Source organism: Petaurus breviceps, unplaced genomic scaffold, assembly GCF_028583685.1.
Source record: "Petaurus breviceps papuanus isolate PSGF00001 unplaced genomic scaffold, PetGlider_PUasm1.0 90601, whole genome shotgun sequence".
In the NCBI taxonomy this organism is placed as follows: Eukaryota; Metazoa; Chordata; class Mammalia; order Diprotodontia; family Petauridae; genus Petaurus; species Petaurus breviceps.
In genome coordinates, this window is record NW_027187282.1 from 996,363 (window position 1) to 1,016,506 (window position 20,144).

Here is a 20,144-nt window from a genome sequence, read left to right on the forward strand (position 1 = left end):
CTCTCTCTCTCTCTCTCTCTCTCTCTCTCTCTCTCTCACCCTCTCTGTCTCTCTTTCCCTCTGTCTCTCTTTTTCTCACTCTCTCCCTTCTTTTTTCTCCCTCCCTCCACCCCCTCTCCTGCTCTAATTTATTTTTTTAATCTGAGTTACCTTTATATATTGTACCAAGGTTTTTAAATAAGTTTTTTTTTGCTTTTTGGAGAGGGGAAGGCAAGGCAACTGGGGTTAAGTGACTTGCCCAAGGTCACACAGCTAGTAAGTGTTAAGTGTCTGAGGTTAGATTTGAATTCAGGTCCTCCTGACTCCAAAGCTGGTGCTCTATTCACTGCATCACCTAGTTGCCCCCTTAAATAATTTTTTTTAAGTCATCAGAAGATATATCACAAGCATTTGTTCCAACAAACATGTATGTGTTTAGAGGCATGTGTGTATCTATATGTATCTGTGTATATTAAAATAAACAAATAATCAAATGTATCTATGATCCCATAGAAAGCAGAGGCAGATTTTTCTTGAGGCAGGCAGATTACTACCCACGTATACTTGTCTGTACTGTGGGACTCTTGTTCACATCCAATTATAAAAATGTGTATTCCCAATAATTTTTTTGAGTGGGGTTGCTTTATTTCTCTTCAAATCATAAGGATACAAGTGGAATTCATTGGACATTCAGCAATTATTCCTCACTATCCCCACATGACTCACCTAATACACACAGATATACACACATACATGCATATATAGTCTCATTTGCGTATTCAATTTAATATATGGGTGGAAAGTTCCTTTTCATTTAGCATCTTTTAGTAAACTTCTTCCCATTAACTTGCAAGTTCTGTTGGTGAATTCTAGGTAAGTCTACACTTTTTTGAAAATTTATTTATTTATTTTTATTTTAATTAATTAATTAATTAATTTTTAGTTCTCAACCTTCATTTCCACAAGATTTTGAGTTACATTTTTTTCTCCCTGTCTGGTAAGTCTATTCTTGTTTTTTTTTTTTTAAGCAATTGGGGTTAAAGTAACTTGCTCAAGGTTACACGGCCAGTTATTTCTGGGTGTGGTGCTAAGTATCTGAGCCCGGATTTGATCCCCAGGTCATCCCGACACTGGAGCCAGTGCTCTTACTCACTGTGCTACCTGGCCACCCCTAAGGCAAGTCTATTCTTAATACTGTTCACCTACATTGCCATTAGCTTTCCTGAATCATGGAGAAGCTAGTTTTCCCTAAGAAGAACCTGGCTGCTCCAAGCCATCCAGTATATACTTTATTGGCAAGAACAAAATGGGTAGATTTTATTACCGGATCTTCTGACAAGTACAGAGAGGTACTTCCTACAAGTAATGCCCAGTACTACTGACTTAGGGAATTGATGGCTGAAATCAGGGCTCTGCAATTGGTGGCTAAAAAGAAGCCTTAAATATAAGAGGTCAACTTGGGATCACTTTTATAAAGCAAAAAAAATATGTTCCTCAGCCTATTACTTGGGTAACAATTTTGTATGTTCCCTTTAGTTACCAAATGGAAAACTACCTTGGTAGCTTTAACAAATAACCTTCATTGAGATAAGTCACAATCCTCCTTGGTATCCATTGTTACTTTTAACCACGAATTTCCCTTACCTGGGATAACTTTCACTTTTTAATGCCTAAAGACATCTCTCTTGAAAAGAGCCTGCTTTGATGAACTCTAGTTTAATTTCACCTTGGCCCATCCAGCCCAGTCCTTCAATAGCAAACTGAACTGACCTAATAAGAAATGAGAAAATTGTGTTTGGTGCCTTGGGCTGCGAAACTGCAGTTTGTATCAAAGGTGTTTAAGTTTTATGAGATAGAGTTCAGGAACCAACCTCCAGAATGGCTACTTCCAAGATCACTACTCAGTGTCCTATCCCTGTGACAAACTGAGCAGTTGGCTATGAAACAGTATGATGGTATCCAATGTGAAATGAAATACCTTAACATATATTTCTAAATAAAAATATTCAAATACACCATGACCAAACTCAACTAATCTAAGAATACAAGTTGTCCTCATTGTCTGTGAAGAGACTTGAGATCTCTTAACTGGATTGTACCAGACATCACATCCAGTAGAGTTTCAGCAAATCATGAGTGCTCATTAAGGGTTAGATTTCTAGCAGTACATTGGAACTACTGAGTCATTGAGTAAGTTCAGTCCTAAGTCTGATGATCCAACAGAAAGTGTATGTAGATTTGAATGGATTATTCATTTTGGTTTGGTTTGGTTTTCTGATCAAGAGAGTCCTTTATATTGAGCCTCTTTAAACTCTACAGAAAATGCTCTATTTTGGAATTGTTAGTAGTGATTGGCACCTTTAGCTGAGCTGGAAGCATAGAAACAGAGGATATATTTCTATTTTTATGATTACTCTCTTGCTTTCCGATTCCATTATTAAATCAATCCTTCCCTGTGAAAGGGAGACCTAGATATGACAGACTCTTCCAAACTTTTTAAGAAAGAATGTAATAATAGTCTTATAAATAATGAAACAGTAATGAATATAATTAATATAAGTATAATAAATAGATAATATAATAATAATAGGTATATATATGAGAGAGAGGTAGACTATATAAGAGCCTATCAATATAGTTCTATAAGAAAGATTACAAGGATATGGACTAGACTATGATTTCCTTGGTACAGAGACACCTTGGGTTAGGAAACTCCCTCTACCAAAGCAGTTTGGTACATTCTCTGTCACCTTATAGTTTAAGAGAGTGATTTACCTAGAAGTCTGAGGCATTAAGTAACTTGGACAATGTCACACAGTCAGTGTGAGTCCAAGTTGGGACCAAAACCCAGATCTTCCTGGTGAGTCTGGAGCTTGCTACTATGCAATGCTTTCTCTTCAAGAGAGAGTGTATGGGAAATAAGATAGGCAGGCACTGCAATATAAAAATCCATCTTGCCCTACTAGAAAGTTAGGGGGGATGGAGGAGGCTGTAATAGAGAACAGATTGGGAGAAGGGGTATCAGTATGCTTGCTATCTTGGTGTAGGGGGTAGGTTTTATAACTCAAAATCTTGTGGAAATGAATGTTGAATGCTAAAAATAAATAAATAAATTGGAAAAAAAGCAAAATTTGAAAAAAAAAAGAGTGTAAGACATTTGAAAAAAGGAAAAAAATTACAAATTCAATTGCCAGAGTTAATTAAAGAAGAATTCTGATATATCTTATCCATTCCCTTTTTTATTTTTAAAACAGGCCTTTAAAAAAAAATTCCTCCTGATTGTTTCATCATATCATTACACATTGAGGCTTTAACATCAATATTCATTATAACCTATTAGTTTTGTTTATGCTAAACAAGGTACTTTATGGCATCTTTTCTTTTGCTATTAAAAAGAAAAATACACCTTTACCCCCTCCAGAAGAGGGTAGTGAAAACACTTATTCAAATGTGATGCTTTGGGTCATATTTTCATGACATTAGTATTGTGTTATGTTAGAATGAAAGTGCTTAATGGAGGTTAAGTATCTTTTTTGTTCTTATTTACTACTAATAAAATATTTTTGCTGATCAGTACTTCTTTAAGATTAATTGCTCAAGACATTACTTCTGGTAGCCAAGATGTTAGAGTAAGCAGTAAGCCACTGCAACTCTCCCATACTCACCTACAAAAAACCATGAAATAGTGTCCCAGAACAAATCCTGGAGCAGCAGAACAAGCAAAAAGATGGGGTGAATTAATCTTTTAGCCCCCAAAACTTGGAGTATAGGCAAGAAAGGTCCATCTCACTTGGGTGAAAGGAGAGTGCAAGCCGGCATGGGAAGCATCCCAGTAAGCCAGCAGCAAGCCCCACCTCAGCAGCCAGTGGGAGATCCTGGGCCCCAGTGTGGTGGGGTAGGCAAACACCAACACCAGGACCCCCTCCCACCTGATTTAACATAGCCAGGGGAACCCACAGACTTCATCTTAGAGAACCATCATGCACTTCAGTGTAGTCACTGGGAAAAACAGAGACACCCCACTGGGCATCAGCACACACCAGAGACCACCATTATGACCCCAGCTCAGCACTAGATAAGCAGTGAGACCCCATGGCCTCCAGCAGCACCAGGTAATCTCCATCCCACCCCCACAGTGCAACACAAGGGTCTCCTGTTGACTTCAGGGAAACATCAGTGCAGCACCAGGCAAATAGCTAGGGGCTGCAGGCACTAGCACAAGAAGCCAGAGACAATACTCCTTTTACCCTGGGAGCAGAGCTCAAATTTAAAAAAAGAAACCCCATCCCACCCAAAAAGTATGAGCAGGAAACAACCACCACAACAAAAAGTATCTGACCACAGAAAGTTATTATGGTGACAGGGAAGACCAAGGAACAAACTCAGAAAAGGACAACAATGTCAAAACATCTATGGGCAAAACCCCAAAGGAAAATGGGAAGTCATCTCAAGCCTATGGAAGAGCTCAAAAAGGAGCTTAAAAATCATATAGGAGGGTTAGAGAAATTGGGAAAATAATTCAGAGTGATGTGAGAGAATTATGAAAAAGAGTCAACAGCCTGAAAAACAGCCTAAAAAGTAGAATTGATGAAATGGGAAAACAGAAGTAAAAATCCACTGGAGAAAACAACTCTTTTAAGAGTAAAATTGACCAAATGGAAACAAAAGTACAGAAACTAATTGAGGAAAACAACACCTTAAAAGTTAGAATTGAGCAAGTGGAAGCTAATGACTTTATGAGACATCATGAATCTATCAAACAAATTCAAATGAATGAAAAAAATAGAAGAAAATGTAAAATAACTCATGGGAAAAACAACTCACCTGGAAAATAGATACAGGAGAGACAATATCAGAATCACTGGACTAGATGAAAGCCATAATAAAAAGGAGGCCTTGGACACCATCTTTCAAGAGGTTATTGGGGAGGATTGCCCTGATGTCCTGGAACTGGAGGGCAAAGTCCTGGAACCGGAGGGCAAAATGGGCATTGAATGAGTCCACCAATCAGCTTGAGAGGGAAATCCCAGAATGAAAACCCCAATGAACATTATAGCCAGGTTTCCAAACTATCAGGTCAAGAAAAAAGTACCACAAGTGGCCAGAAAGAAACAATTCAAATATTGGGGAGCCACAGTGAGGATCACACAGGACTTGGCAGCTGCAACATTAAAGGATCAGAGGTCATGGAACATGATATTTCAGAGGGCAAATGAGCTGGGACTACAACCAAGAATCACTTACCCAACAAAAATTAAGCATAATACATAAGGGGAAGGAATTCAATGAAATAGAAGAATTTCAAGCCTACATAAGGAGAGGACCAGAACTAAACCAGAAATTTGGCCTCCAACATCAAAATCCAGGAGAAGCATAAACAGGTAAAAAGGAAAAAGAAAACATAAGGGTTTGAGCAGAGTTGGATTGTTTGCATCCCTGCATGGAAAGATAATACTTTTAACTCTTAAAAATTGTATCACTGTCAGTACAGGTATAAGGAATATACATAGAGGGTATGGATATAAGATGAATTTGATGGAATGATATAAAGACAAATTAAGGAATGAAAAAGAAGAGTACAAGGGATGTAAAGGGAAGGGGAAGGTATAATGGGTTGAATTATCTCACAAGAAGAGACAAGAAAGACTTATTACAGTAGAGGGGAAGATGGGAGTGGGGGCTATGGGTGTCACTTGAACCTTGCTCTCATCAGTATTGGATCAGGGAGGGAATAATGTACACAATAAGGTGAATATAGAAATCTATCTTACCCGACAGGGAAGTAGGAGGGGTGGTGATTGAGTAGGCAACAAGACTGCCACAAAGGATGGCACATTAGGGGAAGTGGTGGACAGAAGCAAAACACTGATGATGTGAGAAGGAGTGGTGGGAGAGAGGACAAACAGGAACAGGAATGGGATGGAGGAAAATGCACATAGGTAATCATGGCTATGAATGTTAATGGGATGAACTCTCCTGTGAAATGCAGGCAGATGGCAGAGTAGATCAAAAACCAGAATCCTACAATGTACTGCATACAGAAAACACACTTGAAACAGAGAGACACACACAGAGTAGAGGTAAGGGGCTGGAGCAGAGTCTATTGTGCTTTAGTTGAAATGAAAAAAGCAGGGGTAGCAATCCTGATCTCAGACAAAGTAAAAGCAAAAATATATCTAGTTAAAAGAGATGGGGAAGGATACTACATCCTGCTAGAAGGTACCATGACAATGAAGCAAGCAAATTAGACAAGCAAGATCTATGGGGAAGGGAAGAATTAATGACCAAACAAAAGATGTAGAGCATTATGAAATGTTGTAATAGTAATTGAATTTAAAGATCCCCCTGTATTGGCTTGGTTTTTGATTTGATTGTATTAAAACCCATAGCTTGTGAATCCCACTTGTGGGATGGACTTGTTGATGTGAAAAGAGAGGGCTGAACTGGGAGGAGCTGGTGACATAAATTGAGAGAGACACAAGAAAAGAGAGAGGCAGAAGAACTTTTTGGAAGCAGCATCTTGGAGGCAGAGAGAGACTGAGAGGATTGCTGAGGTCCAGTTTGAATTGCCCAGGACTTTTGAGAGCTGCCATCCAGAGCTGCCAAGGACTGAGGAGACATGGCTGTTATGCTGGTACTTTGTTTTGATGTTGTTTTGCCAGATTTGTCCACTGGTGAAAGACAGTCCTGTTGTTGCAGAATTCTTGGAACCTTGCTGTTGGTTCAGAGCTCCTGAGACTCTTCTGCAAACAGAGAGTGAATTCTGTCCACTGGTGAAGGACAGTGCTGTTGTTGCAGAGGTCTTGGAACCTTGCTGTTGTTTCAGGACTGTTCTGCAGACAGAGAATGAATTAATGAAGACACTGGCAATGTATCTTGTGGCCTTGCTAGGCTTTGTCTCCCCAGGAACAAAGATTGCTGAGAACTTGCCTGTGTGAAGATGAAGAAAAGACCTCTCTTTGGGTATTAAATGCTGTGCTTAAGCTTGTTGTAACTCTGGGGTAGATTCAATTGTCATCCAAGGGTGGGGAACTTTTGACTTTTTTCTGCTCTGTGATTAAATAAATGAATGTACTTTACTTATGATTGGAAACTAATCTCCATTTGAGAAGAGGGGCTTTGTGATGGACTAAATGAATGTACAGCCTAGGGGTGAAGTAGTATTTAGAAGAGGGATTTTGGGATTGATTAAATGAATGTAATGTACAGGGGTGGGGTAGTACTTGGAGATTATTGAATTACACTTGGTAAATGTTGAACCTTGGGAAGTTGCCTTTGCTTGGCATTACAAATGTAGAGTGGATAGTTTTGATCATGTTGAGTTGAAAAGCTTTTGTACAAACAAAGCCAATGCAACCAAGATTAGAAGGAAAGCAGAAAGCTAGAAAGAATTTTTTACAGCAAGTGTCGCTGACAAAGGTCTCGTTTCTTAGATATATAGAGACAGAGTCAAAATTATGAGAATAGGTCATTCCCCAATTGATAAATAGTCAAAGGATATGAATAGGCAGTTTTCAGATGAAGAAATCAAAGCTATCTATAGATGAAGTGAAGAATGTGAAGGAGTGCTCTAAATCTAAATCACACAGAGAAATACAAATTAAAATAGCTCTGAGGTACCACATCACACCAATCAAATGGGCTAATATGACAAAAGATGAAAATGCTAAATGTTGGGGAAGATGTGGGAAAATTGGTACACGAATGCACTGTTGGTGGAGTTGTGAACTGATTCAACCACTTTGGAGAACAATTTGGAACTATACCCAAAGGGCAACCAAATTGTGCATACCCTTTGATCCAGCAATTCCACTACTAGGTCTGCATCCATAAGGATCATAAAAAAGGGAAAAGAACATACATGTACAAAAATATTTATAGCTGTTCTTTTCATGGTGGCAAAATTTTGGAAATTGAGAGGATGCCTATCACTTGGGGAATGACTGAACAAGCTGTGGTATATGAATATAAGAGAATACTATTGTGCAATAAGAAGTGATGAGCAAAGTGAAATGAGAAGAACCAGGAAAATACAGTATGCAGTATCAGCAACATTGTGTAATGGTCAACTATTAATGACTCAGCTTTTCTTAGCAACATGATGATCTAAGACAAGTACGAAGGACTCAGGAAGGCAAATGCTGTCCACATGCAGATAAAGAACTGATGGACTCCAAACACAGATTGAAGCTTATTTTTGTCACTTACTTTATTCTTTCTCATAGTTTTGTTTCCCTTTCATCTTTTTCTTCTTCCACAACTGTGATGAGTATGGAGGTATGTTTCACATGATAACACACATATAAACTATGTCAAACTGCCTACCATTTTCATAGAGGGGGAGGGAAGGGAGGGAGCAAAATTTAGAACCCAAAATCTGTTAAAATGAATACTAAAAAATTTCTTAATATGCAATTGGGGAAAATAAAATACTATTTAAATTTTTAAAAGATTAATTGCCAAATTAGTGGTATAAATTCTATATTTCATGGCAATACAAGTTAATAAAATTAGGGTCTACAACCATAGAGCTCCCTGTTTTCCTAGACAGAGTACCTCAAATATTTTTCAAATAAAAGATTTCCTCTGCACCCCCCCCAATGCCTTTTCCCTTTTCCTTATTTATCTACAATAACAATTAAAGACTTGTTATGTTTCATTGTGCCACATAAGCTATGTGCAAGTCCAAAGAAGGTTCTTACCCTGAGTGAAAAAGGCACAAATTTGAAGATGAAACTTAAGCTCTGTCGGTGACTCCAGCCATGCTTGGATGAAAATGAGGAAGGAAATGGTGTTACTTAAAAGTCTGGCCTGCTTAGCTTCCCAGTATCTTCACTTTCATCAGCTTGTCTCACACTTTGCTTAAACTTGTCTTAAGAAATTCTTATTTTGCTATAAAACCTAGTAACAAATAGATAGCACAAAGACTTTTGGCACCAGGGAGGAAATCTAAAACCATCTAGGTATGTATTCAGAGCCAGGAAGTAGGTCTTAGTATTCTCTGATTGATTCTTGTCTAGTTTAAATTGTGCCTAGAGTAGAATCAATGAATCAAATGACATGCATTCATTAAGTGCCTACTGTATTCAAGGCACTGTGCTGGACTTTGGAGACATGAATTAAAAGAATAAAATAATGCTTAGTCTGAAGGAACTTGCATTCTAATAGAGGAGAAAGTAAGTCCCTATATGAGTACCGACAGAGTAAATAAGAGAATAAGACAAAGTAGCTGGCCATACAAGGTCATTTGAGAAGGAAGGCACTATCAGTTGACCATCAGTCAATGACACTTTTTAACATCATCTCTATGAAAGAGATAGATGGAAAAAGGTTATAGTCTGAGGAATTTTAGAATTTTGGATCAAGGAGATCCAATGACAGGTGATCATGAGACAGATGATAAATTCATCCTTAAGTGTGACTGAGACTCAGTAAAGTGCAGATCCTGGGAGGTAGATGAACTGGGGGGCCTGAGCAATTGAGGGGGCAGCAACATGTGTATTGAAATCCCCAAAGGAGGAACAGTAAGACTTTGAAGTAGTTGGACTCCTTTTCTTCAAAAGGGAGATGTCACAGGACCTTAATAAGGTCATATCAATGAACTGAATGAACTTCAAAGAAACAGAGGTTTCAAGGAATAGAGATAATCACAGATGGGGGAATCTGTCTGGGAAAGTGAGAAGCAAAGAGTATGGATGCTGCTCCTCTTTCTCCTAGCCCAGTATGTTAGAACTGAGACACAATGTCTTTTTAGGGAAGCCAAGTTTCCATGAAAGAAAACTGAAGGAGTATGAATGGACAACGTCCACACATTTCTTTGTTGTTGTTCACTTGGGGTTTATTTGTCGCAAAACTACTGGAGTGGTTTGCCATTTCCTTCTCCAGCTCATTTTACAGATGAGGAACTGAGACAAAGAGGCTAAAGTGCCCAGTGAAGGGTCACACAGATAGGAAATGTCTGAGGCCATATGAATCTCCTTGACTTTTGGCCGGCTCCACTTCACCTAGCTGTCCCCACAAATTTCTAGAGGCACTATAAAAAGAGACAGCAGAATGGTATAAGGACTTATTTGCTGTTTATCCTTCATTCTCAAAGAGGACCATGACATCAGGGAAGTGATGCCATGACATGCAGGTGAATTGGATTTAAGTGAGGAAGGGCTGTGCAAAGTCACCACCTCACTTTCTCCTCTGGAGCCATCTGAATGCAGTGGCCAGATGTGGATCAGGACAACTCTAGGTGGCCCAGGATACAGTGGAAGACCTTGGCCTTTTCAAAGTAAGGTCTTTAATAGGAGAGCAATTTGGTACTATGCCCAGTGGGCTATAAAACTGTGTACACTCTTTGATCCAGCAATACTACTGATGAGTCTATAGACCAAAGCCATCCCCAAAAATTGAAAAGGATATATTCATACAAAAATATGGATATCAGATCTTTTTGTGGTGGTTAAGAATTAGAAATCAAGGGGATGCCCATCAATTAGGGAAAAAAGAAGCTGTTGTATATGATTGCAATGGAATACCACTGGGCTATAAGACATGACAAGCAGGATGATTTAAAAAAAAAGAAATCTGGAATGACTTTCTTGAATTTATGCATGGTAAAGTACAGGTGAATATTGTACACAGTACAGCAATATTGTTCAATGAAGAACCATGAATGACTTAAGTATTCTTAGCAATACAAAGATCCAAGACAATCCTGAAGGACTAATGATGATGCAGACTATCTGCCTCCAGAGAAAAAACTGATATTGCTCAAATACAGAATGAAACAGGCCATTTTTCACCTTCTTTCTTTAATTTTTTTTCTTTTATTCAAGTCTTCTTGTACAAAATGACTAATATGGAAATGGTTTACATAGTTTCACATGTATATCCTATATCAACTTTCTATCTCAGGGAGCTAGAGAAGGATAGAATTCGGAACTTGAAACATTAATTAACATTATTAAAGGCAAAAGGAGAATGCAGATTAATCCCTAAATTAATCTAAGGTTTGTTAGATCCTTTAGGTCCTTATGTCTCCTTCAGTTTCATTCTATAGAAGGGAGAAACGTGAAATGATGCAGGTCAGTTTCTTCAAGTCAAGTAGATAGATTGATGTTTTCATGCAGTACATTCTTCCCATCTTGTGTTTTCTCTGAATCTGTGTATGTTCACAAAAGGACAAATATTAAATGTGTATAAACTTTGAGACCATGATTTTTAAAAGTCATAAAACGAGTGACATAGATGTTACAGCACTGAATAAAAAGTCACTGACTATCCACACTTCTGGTCAGAAATAAAAGAGATTATAACTCCACTTCCGAAGAGCTAATTAAATGGTAATTAAAGAGAATAGAGATCCAAAATTCATAAGCTTAGGAACATTATCCCTGTGTTGTACATGGTCATTTCTTGTAATTAACTTCAATTTTGCTTTCGGCAGAGCATGGCAACTCTATTAAGAAATCAGCTGACACCTCCTCCAAAGGCTAATTCCTGCTTTCCTTAGCAAGTGAACTTCAATTTCTAAGCAGCCTGTCAGGTATCATCATAAATCTGAAGTTTTATTCAGCAATGCTTATATTTCAACATTTGTTATTTTAAAGAGTTGATTTATTATTTATTTATTATTATTTTATGAGTCATTGTTCTTTGTTCAGTCATAACTGACTCTAGGCCTTTCTATCCTCCACTATCTCCCCAAATCTATCTAAACTCATATTCATTGCTTCCATGACACTATCCATCTCATCCTCTGCCATTCCGTTCTCCTTTCCTACCATCAGGTTCTTTTCCCATGAGTCCTATCTTCTCATTATGTGACCAAAGTATTTAAGTTTCAGCTTTACTATTTGACCTTCCAGTAAATAGCCTGAATTAATTTCTTTAAGTATTGACTGATTTGACAGGCTTGCTGTCCAAGAGACTTTCAAAAGTCTTCTCCTGCACCACATTTCAAAAGCCTTCATTCTGTGGTATGCTAAGCTTTCCTTGGAAAACCTTGTTCAGCTTTCACAGCCATACATTAGTACTGGAAAAACCATAGCTTTGAGTATATGGACCTATGTCAGCAAGATGATGTCTTTCCTCTTTAGTTCACTGTCCAGATTCCCAAAGAGTGTTTATGGCTGCAGGCAATGTCTGCAGTGATCTATTAGCCCAAGAATATAAAATATGACACTGCTTCCATTTCTTCTTCCTGTTTGCCAAGAAGTGCCATGACAAGTAGCCAAAATCTTCAGGTTTTTTATGTTAAGTTTCAAGTCAGCTTGATAACCCTCTCCCCTTTCACCCTCATCAATAGGTTTCTTTGTTATTCATTTTATATTACCAAAATGGTATTTATTCCTTATCCTTCCAGAAATCTTCATTCTGGCTTTGGTTAATTCATCCTGGCATTTCACATGATGTGCTCTGCATGTAAGTTAAATAAATAAAGTAACAATTTACAGCCTTGCCACACTCCTCGCACAATCTGAAACCCATCAGTTGTTTGATATTTGGTTCCAAATGTTGCTTCTTGACCCACAAACAGGTTCTTCAGGAGACAACTAAGATTATCTGGTACTTTCGTCTCTTTGAGACCTTGTACATTTTGTTATGGTCCGTGCAGTCCAAAGCTTTAATGTAGTACATGAAGTAGAAAGAGGTGTTTTTTTCTGGAACTCCCTTACTTTCTCTATAATCCGGCCAATGTTGGCATGTTGGTCCCTAGCTCCTTTGCCTCTTTGAAAACCAGCTTGCTCTTCTGGTAATTTTCAGTTCACATGTTGCTGAAGCCTAGGTTGCAGAAGCTGAAGCATAACTTTACTGGTGTGTGAAATGAGCACAATTATTCAGGAATTTGAACATTCTTTGGCATTGCCTTTCTTTAGAACTAAGACGTAAACTAATCTTATCCAACCTAGTGGTCACTGTTGAGTTTTCCAAATTTGTTGGCATATTGAGTGCTGCACTTTAACAGCATCATCTTTTTTGGGTTTTAAATAGATCAGCAAGTATACTATCACCTCCACTAGCCTTATTGTTATCAATACTTCCTATGGCCCACTTGGCCTTGGATTCAAATGGATATCATCCTGTCATTTTTTGAGATTATACCCCAGTGCTGCTTTTCTCATCATTTTATTAACTTATGAGGCTACTCCATTTCTTCTAAAGTATTCTTGCCCACAGTAGTATATGTAATCATCACCTGAATTAAATTCACCCCTGGCTATCCATTTAAATTCACTGACCCCCAAGATATCAATGTTTAATCTTTCTATCACCTGCTTGACTACATCCAGCTTACTGTGGTTCACAGATCTTACATTCTGGGTTCCTATGCAACATTGATGTTTATAGTATTGGACTTTCCTTTCATCACCAGATACATCTGCAGCTGACCTTCCTGCCACCTTTGGCCCAGCCACTTCATTCTTTTCTGGAGCTACTTGTAGTTGTCCTCTGCTTTTCCCCAAGTAATATATTGAACACCTTCTGATCTGAGGGGCTCATCTTCCACTGTCATATATTTTATCATTGTAATATTGTCTATGGTATTTTCTTGGCAAAGGTACTGGTTTATCATTTACTTCTCCAGTGGATCACCTTTTGTCATAACTCTTCACTATGACCTGTCCGTTTTAGATAACCCTATATGGCATAGTTTTATTGAGCTACACAAGCCCCATCCCAATGACACAGCAGTGATCCAGGAGGGGTTTATACACTTAACATCCCTCTATGTTGATAAAAGTTTAGTCTTTAATTCATCATCAGAAAATTCTAAAATGCCTGATTGCCCATGGTATTATGCTTAAGAAAACAAAATAGGGAGCAAATGGCTCTCTATTACATCTGATACTACTCTTGTACTCATCTTACATCTGTGGGTAACCCATTATACTTTGAGTTGTACTAGACTTGAAGTCAGAAGATATTCCCCTTTAAACATGACTTTTACCATAATTTATTTGCAAATGTTGGAAAAGCTTTGAGAAGTTTAAACATGTGATGGAATTTAATCCCAAATGTCCTTTTTAAGAGTCACCATCCTTCCAATCACAGTCTAACTTTCAATCAATTAGTCTATCAACAAACATTCCTTGCGCACAGACTGCACAGTTACCATTGTGCTAGATACTGTGAGTACAGAGATAAGTATTAGATATCTCCTGCCCTTAAAGACCTTACAATCTACTTGTCTATGAGATGGCAAGGACTACATAAGCACCTACTTACCTTTATTCCTATGATTACATAAAACAGAAATAGCTTCTATTTATATAGAAACAGAATCAGGAAGAACTGAGTTCAAAGAAGACCAGCCTCAGACACTTACTAGCTCTGTGGCCCTGGGCAAATCACTTAATTACTACCTACCTCAGTCTCCTCATCTGTAAAATGAAGAGAGTAGTATTAATAAAATGCTTTGCAAACATTAAAGTGCTATATAAGTACTAGCTATTCAGCTCTCTTTGCGGTGGCAAAGAATTGGAAGTTGAAGGGATATCAATCAATTGGGAAGTGACTGAACAAGTTGTGATATGTGATTGTGATGGAATACTGTTGTGCTATAAGAAATGACAAGCAGGATGGTTTCAGAAAAACTTGAGATTTATATGAACTGATGTAAAATACAGTGATCAGAACCAGGAGAATACTATACATGGTAATAACAGTATTTTGACAATAATCAACAGTGAAAGACCTATTTCCTCCAAACAAGACAATGATCCAAGACAATTCCCAAAGGACCCATGATGAAAAAAATTCTATCCATTTTCAGAGAGAGAACTGATGAACTCTGAGTGCAGATTGATCTTTTTGTGTCCTTTATTTTTCTTGTGTGTGTGTGTGTGTTATTTGTTTTAGAACAGGGCTAATGTTTTCTATGAATTCACATGTGTACTTGATAATATATTGCTTACTTTCTCAATGGGTAGGGGGACAGGAGGGAATTTGGAGCTCAAAATTTTAAAAGATAAATGTTAAAGAAATTAAAATTAAAAATTGAAATTCTTAATGAAACAAATAAATATAATACAAGTAAATGCTAGCTATTATTTTATTTTTGTTTAGAACTTTCAGTTTTGCAAAACTGTTTTCATGTTACCTCATTGACTCCTGATAAAAACTCTATGTGGTAAATCTTGTGGTGTAAGTACCAAATATATTATTATTCCCATTTTATGTATGGGAAAACTGGCATTTAGTAAGTCACAAAAGTAACTTGCTCATGGCCACAGATCTAGGAAGCATTGAAGGTAGGATTTAAACCCACAGATGTCTACTGACTCCAAGGTCAGTGATCTTTTAAGTACACTGCGTTATATTTCAAAAAGCATCTAATACAAGACATTACATATCAACTTGCTAAATTTCATGAATTCAGAGGAGAGAGAGGTCATCAAAAACTGAATTAGTAAAAGAAGATTTAATGACAGAAGTAGGGTTTGATATGGCCCATAAAGAATGAGTTGGTTTTAGATTTTTAAAATAGCTAACATTTGATAATGCTTATCATGTACCAGGTACTAGAGTAAACACTTTACAATTACTATCTCATTTGATCCTCACAACAAGTCTGGGAGGTATATGCTGTTATTATCCTCATTTTACAGATGAGGAAACTGAAGCAAACAGGTTAAATGATTTGCCTAGGGTCTGTAAGTATCTACTAAATGTCTGAGACAGGATTGAAACTCAGGTCTTCCTTACTCCAACTCTGGCAGAAGCAAAGAGATAGAACATTCTAGATGAGGGTAATAATATGAAAAAAGCTTCAGAGGTGGGAATGACTATGTCCTACTATCTGTGAGTCAGTGTGAGAAAGCATCTGAATTAAATATGTGGTGTTTAGGAAAGACTTGTTTGGCAGTGTAATATAGAATGGATTGGCAAAAGCAGTGCCTAAAGTTGGGAATGTCAGGAGGCTATTTGCAATTATTTGAACATAAGCTGTGGATAAATTTGATTAAAAAGAAGGATTGTGTAGGAAAGATTCAGATATGAAAGACACTTTGGGAACTAGTATCTGGTTAGTGATTAATTTGGGGGCATGCAGAAAAGGGATTAGTCAAAAATAACTCCTATATTTCCAGTGATTTGGATGGAAGGCAAGGATTTGAAGGTAGGAAAGAACTTGATTTCAGTAATTGATTGTGGAATTCAGTGTGCTAAGAAGATGTCTCTGTGGACATGTCCAGTAGATTTTGCTATGGAAATGACACTCAGTGAAAAACTTCAGACTGGAGGCAGAGAATTTGGGAGTCATCATCATCATCATCATCATCATCAAAGAGAGAAGTTGAAACCATAAGAATGGATGGAGATATCAAAGAGAAATAGAAAACAAGGATCTGCATAATAGGAAAATGGCTACAATTGACTCATATAAGATAAAAATATTCGATTAAGAGTGGATTCTGGGAAGATGGTGGATTAGGTCAGAAAATGCCAAGCTCTTAAGATTTTCCCCCACAAAAGAGATAAAATAGCACCTTAGGGTGAACAAAGTTTGGGTAAAAATAAATAAGAATACGGGCACAACAGGGTCTTTCTTGGGACAATTTGGAAAGATCAGAAGAAAACACCCAGGATGAGGTTTGACACCTAAAAAGAGTAAACACCTCCAGGCTAGGGTCCACTTTAACAAATAGACAGGCTGCCTCTGCCCCAGCCACAGGAACTTTTCCCCAGGGATAGTGAGGGAAGTTGGGTGTCTGAGCCTGGGAACATGCTCTGCTGACAAGGAACTCCAGACCCAGTTGTGCTGGGTGGGGGCAAGAAGGAAAGAGCACATATCCAGTGAGTGCAGAAGCAGTGGGGAAGAAAGCCCCTGGCTGTGGGTACTTACAGGAGAGTGGAGGTTTGGCTTTGGTTCCAGGCTAGAGGGGAGAACTGAAGATCTGGGGCAAGAGGCACCATCCCCCATACCCCAGGGCTAGAGATGATTACAAACATTAAGCTATTACTATAAAAAAAATGCACAAAGGAGAAATGATCCAACCATAGAAAGCTATTATGGGAATAGAGAAGGCTGGGGTTCATCTTTAGAGAAGGATATTAAGGTAAAGAAACTCCCAAAGAGAAATGTCAAATGGTCACCTGCCCAAAAAAGAATTCATAGAAGATATTTTTAAAGGGGTTTTAAAAATCAAATGACAGAAATGGAGGAAAAACTAAAAAAATAATAATAATCCAAGAAAAACAAGAAGTTTGTGAAAGGAATGTCAACCAATTAGAAAAGGAAATCCAGAATCTTAAGAAAGAAAATGACACCTTGAACATTAGAATTGGGTGTGGCAAAGCCAGCAAAATTATAAATGATCAAGAAATAATTAAACAAAATATGAAAAAGTAGAGAAGAAAGGGAAATATTTTATATGAAAAACAACATATCTGGACAATAGATCAAGAAGAGAAAACAAAAATTTTCTAACTACCTGAAAGTTATGATAAAATAAAAGAATCTTGATACAATAATACAAGAAATAATTAAATAAAATTGTCCTGAAGTATTAGAACAAGAGGGGGAAAGCAAAAATGGAAAAAATCCATCGTCCACCACTTAAAAGAGATACTATGAGGAAAAACTCAAAATAATACTATACTCAAATCCCCAAACCCTCCGCTTAAGGATAAAATATTAAAAGCAACAAGAAGAAAACAATTTAAATATGACAGTGCCACAATAAGAATTACATAAGACCACCAGCAGAGATACTAAAGAACTACAGGTCTTGGAACACTATGTATCAAGGAACAAAAGAACTTGGGCTCCAGCCAAAAATATCATACTGAGCAAAATTAAGCATAATCCTGAGTGGAAAAAAGTGGATATTTAATCAGATGTCAGGCTTTCAAGACTTTGTTAAAAAAAAAAAAACTGAACTTAATACAAGATTTGAAGCACAAGAGCCAAGAGAAAAATAAGGCACATACCAAAGACTGATTACAAGGGATTAAATATGGACAGACCACTTACTTTTTATATATGTAAAATGCAAAACATATGTCTAAGATTCTTATTAATAATTGGGTAGTTTATTTTTAAAATTGAGGTAAACCTGAGTATGATATGAATTTAAAAAGTCATTTAGGAACAGCTTAAAAACGTAATTATTTTATACATATGAGGTGCAAGAGGAAGAATCAATACAGAAGAATTAGATGGGGGGAGGGATGGAAGTTCTGGTACCCTACTTTCATTGGGAATGGGTTTAAGAATGAATAATACATATATAGTTACAAGAGTATAAAAGTCTTCTAAATTCAGAAGGCATAGGGAGGGGAAGAGGACACGGGAGGGATATTTAGGGGGAGAGAACAGGTAAAAGGGGGTATAGAATGGTGTTTAGATCAATGGGAATGGGAGGATAAGGGAGGAATCTCTAGAAGAGGGAGTGAGGGAATAGGTTATAGGGGGCTATTGAAGGGTGTTTAGATTCATGGGCATGGGAGGGAGGGGAGGGATCCTTGGAGCAGGGTAGGCAAGTAATAGGAGGGCAAAGTAATGGCTAGAAGTAAAATAGAGGAGGCAGGAGGGATAGGAAACAAGAGATATGCACAGACATAAAAACAAAGATCAGGAGTGGAATTTGGGAAAGTATATAACTATATATGTATGTATATAACTATATCTGCACTTAATTGTAGCCTTCTGGGGGAAGGGGGAGGGGGAAAAGAATAAAGTAAAAAAGTGGACATCGGAGAGCAAAAGAAAACATACAAGGAAGCAAAGAAAAGATGTACAGCTCTCAACACAACATATAGTATTTATCATACAGGCTTTCCTGAAATGAAATTTTATTGTTACATATTTTGAATCCACTCTTAATTTCCGCTATGCACATGACATTTTTTTCTTTCTTACTTTGTATTTAAGTTTCAATATTTAATTTTAGGATACTGTTTTTGTTTCTTTTCTCTATTCTGTATTTGTGTTTTGGTGTTTGAATATAAAATAATTTTAAAAGTAAATAAAAATATTTGATTAATAGATAAGTAGCCTCTCCCCCAAAATTAATCAATGTGACACCTGAACTGCTTTGAGGGAAACTGAAGCCCAGGAATTATCATGCTCTATATATAGTAGCTGTAGACATTGTAACCTAGGGGATTTTCTATACCTGATGTAATTAGATGAAAAAAAAATGATTCGCAGTTTTAGAAATGAAGGAATTAGGATTAGTTATGTACCTTAAAGATCATTTTGCCTAATTCCCTAGTTTTTCAGGTGAGGAAACCGTTGCCCAGGAAGCTATTGTTATTCACCCAAGGTTGTAAAACTAATTAATTACAGAACCAGCACTAGAATCCAAGTCTCCTGATTTCCAGCATGAAGAACCCTCTGTCACACCCAGAATTTTACCTTCCCCCCATCTTTTTAAAAACAATTATAATGAAAAAGTGAAATGATCTATGGATAGAATATTTTCTACTACTTTGTCTCATTAGAATGACAATGATAACAAACCATAATTATATTAATCATTATTATGACAAATAATAAAAACATTACAAAATAGGCAACAATATAGGGTGCAATTTCAAAAGGTGTGTGTGTTTTAATTTAAAGACTATTCTGTATTATGAAGGAAAAGTAGTTCCCAGGAAATCATATAGTCTAGCCAGTGACAGTGACACTCCTTCATGATGTTAGTTAATTAAGCTCTCTCATGGAAAAGGGTAAGCATTTGCAGCTCATTCCTTTAAGTGTTAATGTGGATTCTAAGCATGACGAAGTTTTCAGACTCTGAGTAAGACATTTATTTCTGTTGCTAAGCATCTTCTTGGGTTGCTATGCATCCTCTTGGGTTGCTATGCTTCTTCTTGGGTTGCTATGCGTCATCTGAGTTGCTATGCGTCTTCTTGGGCTGCTGTGCGTCCTCTGGGTTGCTATGCGTCTTTTTGGGTTGCTATGCGTCCTCTGGATTGCTATGCATCGTCTGGGTTTCTATGCGTCTCCCTGGGTTGCTATGCGTCATCTGAGTTGCTATGTGTCTTCTTGGGTTGCTATACGTCGTCTGGATTGGTATGCGTCTTTTTGGGTTGCTATGCGTCGTCTGGGTTGCTATGCTTGCAGTAGTTAGTACGGATTGCTTTGCTTAATTTAGGTTTTATTATTCTGTCTTATTTGAGCGTTTTATTACTTGTTCATTTAGGGCACTGAAAGCACATAA